Here is a 9427-nt window from a genome sequence, read left to right on the forward strand (position 1 = left end):
CTACTTACAATTAAAACTTTTGTATATTCACCTTTTTTTCCCTCATAATAGTACACCTTTTTTCTCATCATTAACTTTTCTTTTTAAGTTTTCCAAATTTTTTTCTCTTGACAACTTTTCCGGATATGATTGTTTTCTCACAATTGTTTTTCTCATATTAAAACTTCCAAATTGACAACTTTTCTATATTCACATTGTTTTTCATCTTAGTACAACTTTTTACTCATGATTTATTCTCATCCAAGTAAACTTTATCCTCGAAAAAAAAAAAATCCTCATTTTTTTCCTCACAAAACTACAACTTTTCTCTTAACTTTTCCCCATACTAGGACATTTTTCTCATAATAGTAAAAACAGTTCTCATATTAAAACTTTAAATTTAGAAATGTTTTCTCATATGATTTGTTCCTCATTATAGAACAACTTTTTTCCTCATATTCAAACTTTTGTGTAATACAATTAAATGTTTTCTCATAAGTCAACTGTTTTCTCTTGAAGAACTTTTTCTCATAAAGTATACATTTTTTTCTCATAATACTACAATTCTATTCTCTTGACAACTTTTTTCTCATATGTTGTTCTCATAACTTTTTTTTTATCCTATTACTACTTACACTTAAAACTTTTGTATATTCACCTTTTTTCTCATTAACTTTTTTTTTTTTTACGTTTTCCTAATTTTTTTTTCTCTTATTTTTCTCTTAACAACTTTTTCCTAATAGGATGGTTTTCTCATATTAAAACTACCAAATTGACAACTTTTCTATTTTCACATTGTTTTTCATCTTAGTACAACTTTTTACTCATGATTTATTCTCATCCAAGTAAACTTTATTCACGGAAAAAAAAAAAAACTAATTTTTTTCTTATTATAGTACAACTTTTTTCCTCATATTCAAACTTTTGTGTAATACAATTTAATTTGTTCTCATAAGTCAACTGTTTTCTCTTGATTAACTTTTTCTCATAAAGTATACATTTTTTTTCTCATAATACTACATTTCTATTCTCTTGACAACTTTTTCTCATGTTTTTCTCATAAATTTTCAATCCTATTACTACTTACAATTAAAACTTTTGTATATTTACCTTTTTTTTCCTCAAAATAGTACACCTTTTTCTCATCATTAACTTTTTTTTTAAAGTTTTCCAAAATTTTTTCTCTTGACAACTTTTCCGGATGATTGTTTTCTCACAATTGTTTTTCTCATATTAAAACTTCCAAATTGACAACTTTTCTATGTTCACATTGTTTTTCATCTTAGTACAACTTTTTACTCATAATTTATTCTCATCAAAGTAAACTTTATTCGCGGAAAAAAAAAAATCCTAATTTGTTTCCTCACAAAACTATTTTTTTATATTGAACTATTTTTCTCATAATAGTAAAAACAATTCTCATATTAAAACTTTAAATTTAGAAATGTTTTCTCATATGATTTGTTCCTCATTATAGAACAACTTTTTTCCTCATATTCAAACTTTTGTGTAATACAATTAAATGTTTTCTCATAAGTCAACTGTTTTCTCTTGACAACTTTTTCTCATATGTTGTTCTCATAACTTTTTTTAAATCCTATTACTACTTACACTTAAAACTTTTGTATATTCACCTTTTTTCTCATTAACTTTTTTTTTTACGTTTTCCTATTTTTTTTTCTCTTATTTTTCTCTTAACAACTTTTTCCTAATAGGATGGTTTTCTCATATTAAAACTACCAAATTGACAACTTTCCTATATTCACATTGTTTTTCATCTTAGTACAACTTTTTACTCATGATTTATTCTTATCCAAGTAAACTTTATTCACGAAAAAAAAAAATTAACTAATTTTTTTCTCACAAAACTACAACTTTTCTCTCAACTTTATACTAAGACATTTTTCTCATGATAGTAAAAATATGAAATCTTTTAAGTTTAGAAATGTTTTCTCATATGATTTTTTTTCCTCATTATAGTACAACTTTTTCCTCATATTCAAACATTTTTGTAATACAATTTTATTTCCCCCCCACAAGTCAACTGTTTTCTCTTGAATAACTTTTTCTCATAAAGTATACATTTTTTCCTCATTATACTCCAATTTTATTCTCTTGACAACTTTTTCTCATTTGATGTTTTTCTCGTAACTTTTTAATCCTATTAAAACTGACAATTAAAACTTTTGTATATTCACCTTTTTTTTCTCATATTAGTACAACTTTCTTCTCATGATTTTTTTCTCATCATTAACTTTTTTTTTTAATTTTCCTATTTTTTTCTTATAATACTTTTCTCTTGACAACCTTTTCTCATATGATGGTTTTCTCATATTAAAACTTCCAATTTACAACTTTTCTATATTCACTTTTTTCATCTTAGTACAACTTTTTTTCTCATGATTTATCCTCATCAAAGTTAACTTTATTCACTTGAAATCGTTTTCCTCATTTTTTCTCACAAAACTACAACTTTTCTCTTACCTTTCCCCCATACTAAAAGGTTTTTCTAATAATAGTAAAAAATATTCTCATATTAAAATTTTAAATTTAGAAATGTTTTCTCATGATTTTTTCCTCATAGTACAACTTTTTTCCTCATATTCAAACTTTTGTGTAATACAATTTAATTTGTTCTCATAAGTCAACTGTTTTCTCTTGATTAACTTTTTCTCATAAAGTATACATTTTTTTTCTCATAATACTACATTTCTATTCTCTTGACAACTTTTTCTCATGTTTTTCTCATAACTTTTCAATCCTATTACTACTTACAATTAAAACGTTTGTATATTTACCTTTTTTTTCCTCAAAATAGTACACCTTTTTTCTCATCATTAACTTTTTTTTTTTAAAGTTTTCCAAAATTTTTTCTCTTGACAACTTTTCCGGATATGATTGTTTTCTCACAATTGTTTTTCTCATATTAAAACTTCCAAATTGACAACTTTTCTATGTTCACATTGTTTTTCATCTTAGTACAACTTTTTACTCATAATTTATTCTCATCAAAGTAAACTTTATTCGCGGAAAAAAAAAAATCCTCATTTTTTTCCTCACAAAACTATTTTTTTATATTTAACTATTTTTCTCATAATAGTAAAAACAATTCTCATATTAAAACTTTAAATTTAGAAATGTTTTCTCATATGATTTGTTCCTCATTATAGAACAACTTTTTTCCTCATATTCAAACTTTTGTGTAATACGATTAAATGTTTTCTCATAAGTCAACTGTTTTCTCTTGAAGAACTTTTTCTCATAAAGTATACATTTTTTCTCATGATACTACAATTCTATTCTCTTGACAACTTTTTCTCATATGTTGTTCTCATAACTTTTTTTTTATCCTATTACTACTTACACTTAAAACTTTTGTATATTCACCTTTTTTCTCATTAACTTTTTTTTTTTTTTACGTTTTCCTAATTTTTTTTTCTCTTATTTTTCTCTTAACAACTTTTTCCTAATAGGATGGTTTTCTCATATTAAAACTACCAAATTGACAACTTTTCTATATTCACATTGTTTTTCATCTTAGTACAACTTTTTACTCATGATTTATTCTCATCAAAATTAACTTTATTCACTTGAAATAGTTTTCCAATTTTTTCCTCACAAAACTATAACTTTTCTCTTAACTTTTCCCCATACTAAGACATGTTTTCTCATAATAATCAAACAATTCTCATATTAAAACTTTAAATCTAGAAATGTTTTCTCATATGATTTTTTTCCCTCACACTCAAACAATGTTATTTTTCCCCACAAGTCAACTGTTTTCTCTTGAATAACTTTTTCTCATAAAGTATACATTTTTTCCTCATTATACTCCAATTTTATTCTCTTGACAACTTTTTCCTCATTTGATGTTTTTCTCGTAACTTTTTAATCCTATTAAAACTGACAATTAAAACTTTTGTATATTCACCTTTTTTCTCTCATATTAGTACAACTTTCTTCTCATGATTTTTTTCTCATCATTAACTTTTTTTTTTAAATTTTCCTATTTTTTTCTTATAATACTTTTCTCTTGACAACTTTTTATCATATGATGGTTTTCTCATATTAAAACTTCCAATTTACAACTTTTCTATATTCACTTTTTTTCATCTTAGTACAACTTTTTTTCTCATGATTTATCCTCATCAAAGTTAACTTTATTCACTTGAAATCGTTTTCCTAATTTTTTCTCACAAAACTACAACTTTTCTCTTACCTTTCCACCATACTAAGAGGTTTTTCTAATAATAGTAAAAAATATTCTAATATTAAAATTTTTAATTTAGAAATGTTTTCTCATATGATTTTTTTCTCATTATAGTACAACTTTTTTCCTCATATTCAAACTTTTGTGTAATACAATTTAATTTGTTCTCATAAGTCAACTGTTTTCTCTTGATTAACTTTTTCTCATAAAGTATACATTTTTTTTCTCATAATGCTACATTTCTATTCTCTTGACAACTTTTTCTCACATGTTTTTCTCATAACTTTTCAATCCTATTACTACTTACAATTAAAACTTTTGTATATTCACCTTTTTTCCCCTCATAATAGTACACCTTTTTTTCTCATCATTAACTTTCTTTTTAAGTTTTCCAATTTTTTTTCTCTTGACAACGATATGATTGTTTTCTCACAATTGTTTTTCTCATATTAAAACTTCCAAATTGACAACTTTTCTATATTCACATTGTTTTTCATCTTAGTACAACTTTTTACTCATGATTTATTCTCATCCAAGTAAACTTTATTCGCGGAAAAAAAAAAAATCCTAATTTTTTTCCTCACAAAACTACAACTTTTCTCTTAACTATTCCCCATACTAAGACATTTTTCTCATAATAGTAAAAACAGTTCTCATATTAAAACTTTAAATTTAGAAATGCTTTCTCATATGATTTGTTCCTCATTATAGAACAACTTTTTTCCTCATATTCAAACTTTTGTGTAATACAATTAAATGTTTTCTCATAAGTCAACTGTTTTCTCTTGAAGAACTTTTTCTCATAAAGTATACATTTTTTTCTCACGATACTACAATTCTATTCTCTTGACAACTTTTTCTCATATGTTGTTCTCATAACTTTTTTTTATCCTATTACTACTTACACTTAAAACTTTTGTATATTCACCTTTTTTCTCATTAACTTTTTTTTTTTTTTACATTTTCCTCATTTTTTTCTCTTAACAACTTTTTCCTAATAGGATGGTTTTCTCATATTAAAACTACCAAATTGACAACTTTTCTATATTCACATTGTTTTTCATCTTAGTACAACTTTTTACTCATGATTTATTCTCATCCAAGTAAACTTTATTCACAAAAAAAAAAAAAAAAAAAATTTTTTTTCGCAAAACTACAACTTTTCTCTCAACTTTATACTAAGACATTTTTCTCATGATAGTAAAAATATGAAATCTTTTAAGTTTAGAAATGTTTTCTCATATGATTTTTTTCCTCATTATAGTACAAATTTTTTCCTCATATTCAAACATTTTTGTAATACAATTTTATTTCCCCCCCACAAGTCAACTGTTTTCTCTTGAAAAACTTTTTCTCATCAAGTATAATTTTTTCTCATAATACTTCTCTTGACAACTCTTTCTCATACGTTTTTCTCATAACTAAATGTTTCATTAATTTTTTTTTTAAATGCTATATATATATACAGGTAAAAGCCAGTAAATTAGAATATTTTGAAAAACTTGATTTATTTCAGTAATTGCATTCAAAAGGTGTAACTTGTACATTATATTTATTCATTGCACACAGACTGATGCATTCAAATGTTTATTTCATTTAATTTTGATGATTTGAAGTGGCAACAAATGAAAATCCAAAATTCCGTGTGTCACAAAATTAGAATATTACTTAAGGCTAATACAAAAAAGGGATTTTTAGAAATGTTGGCCAACTGAAAAGTATGAAAATGAAAAATATGAGCATGTACAATACTCAATACTTGCTTGGAGCTCCTTTTGCCTCAATTACTGCGTTAATGCGGCGTGGCATGGAGTCGATGAGTTTCTGGCACTGCTCAGGTGTTATGAGAGCCCAGGTTGCTCTGATAGTGGCCTTCAACTCTTCTGCGTTTTTGGGTCTGGCATTCTGCATCTTCCTTTTCACAATACCCCACAGATTTTCTATGGGGCTAAGGTCAGGGGAGTTGGCGGGCCAATTTAGAACAGAAATACCATGGTCCGTAAACCAGGCACGGGTAGATTTTGCGCTGTGTGCAGGCGCCAAGTCCTGTTGGAACTTGAAATCTCCATCTCCATAGAGCAGGTCAGCAGCAGGAAGCATGAAGTGCTCTAAAACTTGCTGGTAGACGGCTGCGTTGACCCTGGATCTCAGGAAACAGAGTGGACCGACACCAGCAGATGACATGGCACCCCAAACCATCACTGATGGTGGAAACTTTACACTAGACTTCAGGCAACGTGGATCCTGTCTTCCTCCAGACTCTGGGACCTTGATTTCCAAAGGAAATGCAAAATTTGCATGGTTGGGTGATGGTTTGGGGTGCCATGTCATCTGCTGGTGTCGGTCCACTCTGTTTCCTGAGATCCAGGGTCAATGCAGCCGTCTACCAGCAAGTTTTAGAGCACTTCATGCTTCCTGCTGCTGACCTGCTCTATGGAGATGGAGATTTCAAGTTCCAACAGGACTTGGCGCCTGCACACAGCGCAAAATCTACCCGTGCCTGGTTTACGGACCATGGTATTTCTGTTCTAAATTGGCCCGCCAACTCCCCTGACCTTAGCCCCATAGAAAATCTGTGGGGTATTGTGAAAAGGAAGATGCAGAATGCCAGACCCAAAAACGCAGAAGAGTTGAAGGCCACTATCAGAGCAACCTGGGCTCTCATAACACCTGAGCAGTGCCAGAAACTCATCGACTCCATGCCACGCCGCATTAACGCAGTAATTGAGGCAAAAGGAGCTCCAACCAAGTATTGAGTATTGTACATGCTCATATTTTTCATTTTCATACTTTTCAGTTGGCCAACATTTCTAAAAATCCCTTTTTTGTATTAGCCTTAAGTAATATTCTAATTTTGTGACACACGGAATTTTGGATTTTCATTTGTTGCCACTTCAAATCATCAAAATTAAATGAAATAAACATTTGAATGCATCAGTCTGTGTGCAATGAATAAATATAATGTACAAGTTACACCTTTTGAATGCAATTACTGAAATAAATCAAGTTTTTCAAAATATTCTAATTTACTGGCTTTTACCTGTATATAAAAGCCTTTTTGTGGGCTAAGCCCCGCCCTCTTCTCTCTGAGTGGCGGCTAATCTTGTCATCATGTGATGCAGGCGTTAATCAGGAACATCACGTTTGGTCGCCATTGTACCAAATATGAGGTCACTCTATGACATCACCACCAATGACGTCATCGCTAAGCTCAAGGCCTTATGGGGTATTGTGTCCAGCTAGCATAGCATCTTATTTCCACATTACTCTTGGCGCTCAGCCCTTTCAGAAGTTGTCTGCTAGTTCAGGTAAGACGACACATTTTTTGTGAACCACTACAATAGTGTCAACATGTGACGTCAACAATCATTGGTCACACAAATGTTCTACGTAGTATTTTGAATTTACACAACTCTCTTATTTGATACCATGAGAAAAAATATTTAAAATGAAGTAGTGAACTTAAAAAATTTAAATTTATTAAATTTAAACTTATTTTTTAATGAGAATTTTTACTTCTTTATTTTATTTTATATTTATTTATTTTACTTTTATATACATTATACTTTAAAAATCAATATTTTGATCATTCTATACTCGGAAGAATATGAGACAGAGGGGTTTTACGGTGCGTTCAAGTACCGATAAACCAACTAGGATGCCACAACGCCCGCCAGAAATGATTAATTTTGGTAAAAAGATTTGAAATTTTACAAATTCACACTATGGGTCATAAATAATAAAAACAAAACAATATTGGAAAAAAATCACACTTCTAAGTCAATAAAATATCCTGTAAGAAATATTTTTTTAAATATTGATTCATTTAGACAATAAAAAAAAATGTAATTCCTTAAAAAAAAATCTATATTAATATTAATATAAAAAAAATTATATCTTAAAAAAAATACAAATTACTCTGTGTTTTGGTTATAATACTGATAATACTGAAAACATAATATTGAAAAAAAATTAAATGGAAAATGAGTAACACAATCACACTTTTGGGTCAAATGATTAATATCATGTAAGAAATAAATGTTAACATCTTGAATCTTCATTTTAAAAAATATGCCTTCAAAAAAATCTATATTTAAACAAATGACAAAATCACACTGGGTCATAAATAATCAGATTAAAATAATGTTAAACAAATATAAAAAATTTAAAAAAAATCCACACTTTTGGATCAAATAATCAATATCCTATAAGACATTAAAAAAAAAATTGATTAAAGACTTCATTTTTAAAAAGTGTCTTTAAAAAAAAATTTTTTTTAAATATTTAAAAAGAATACAAAATTACCACGTAGCTTTGGGTCAAAAATAATCTAAATAAAATAAAACTAAAAATAATAAATATTGAAAAAACCCAAAACAAAGTCACACTTTTGGGTCCTAAATAATTAATATCCTAAAATAAATAATAGTTTAAACATTGAAATACTCATTTTGAAAAATGTGTCTTTAAAAAAAAAAATTTAGGTTTGGGTAATAATAATCTAATTAAAGCAATACTGAAAAATAATGTATATTGAAAAAATACTAATACATCAAAAATACAATCACACTTTTGGGTGAATGGTAAATATAAATATTGAATGGTAAACCTAATTTTTTTAAATGTGCCTTTAAAAAGTATTTTTTTTAAATTACACAATCACGCTTTTGGTCATAAATAATCAAATTAAAAGTAATGTTAAAATAATATTATTTAAAAAAAATAACAAAATGACACATTTGGGTCAAATAATATTCTGTGAGGAAATAAATGTTTAGACAAATTAATTGACTTAATAAATTAAAAGACTTGATTTAAAAAAATTGCCTTTAAATAAATAAAGAAAAATACACCATCACACTTTGGGTATTAAAAATTAAAATTAAAATAATACTGAAAAATAATATAAATTTTTTTTAATTATAATTTCGAAGACAAAAAAAATCACACTATAGGTCAAATAATCAATATTCTGTAAGGAAATAAATGTTTAGACGTAAATTAATTGACTTAATAAATTAAAAGATATGATTTTAGAAAAATCATTTTTGTGTATTTGTGGAGTTAATAAAAAAGTGTCCAAAAAAAAGAGGTAAAAAAATGTTTAAATAATAAAAAAGTATAAAAAAATGTCCTAAATAAAAAAGTGTCATACAGAATTAGTAGTGACGATATGTATTGTTTGCTTGGTATCAAAATCTCGATACCTAAGTCAAATTTGTCCACCATTTGGAGGCG

At 27.2% G+C, this 9427-nt stretch overlaps 1 protein-coding gene across 1 annotated transcript in view; it reads left to right on the top strand.

The window, feature by feature from the left end:
- The first annotated feature begins 7461 nt into the window (after positions 1–7461).
- The window catches only part of LOC133611347 (transmembrane protein 229b-like), a 4187-nt gene continuing 2221 nt past the window's right edge, over positions 7462–9427 (top strand). Inside the window, exon 1 of the mRNA XM_061968056.2 lies at positions 7462–7497. The gene's annotated coding sequence lies outside the window, so the exon portion shown is untranslated. The remainder of the gene's footprint in view (positions 7498–9427) is intronic.

Source organism: Nerophis lumbriciformis, linkage group LG08 (assembly GCF_033978685.3).
Source record: "Nerophis lumbriciformis linkage group LG08, RoL_Nlum_v2.1, whole genome shotgun sequence".
Taxonomy (NCBI): domain Eukaryota; kingdom Metazoa; phylum Chordata; class Actinopteri; order Syngnathiformes; family Syngnathidae; genus Nerophis; species Nerophis lumbriciformis.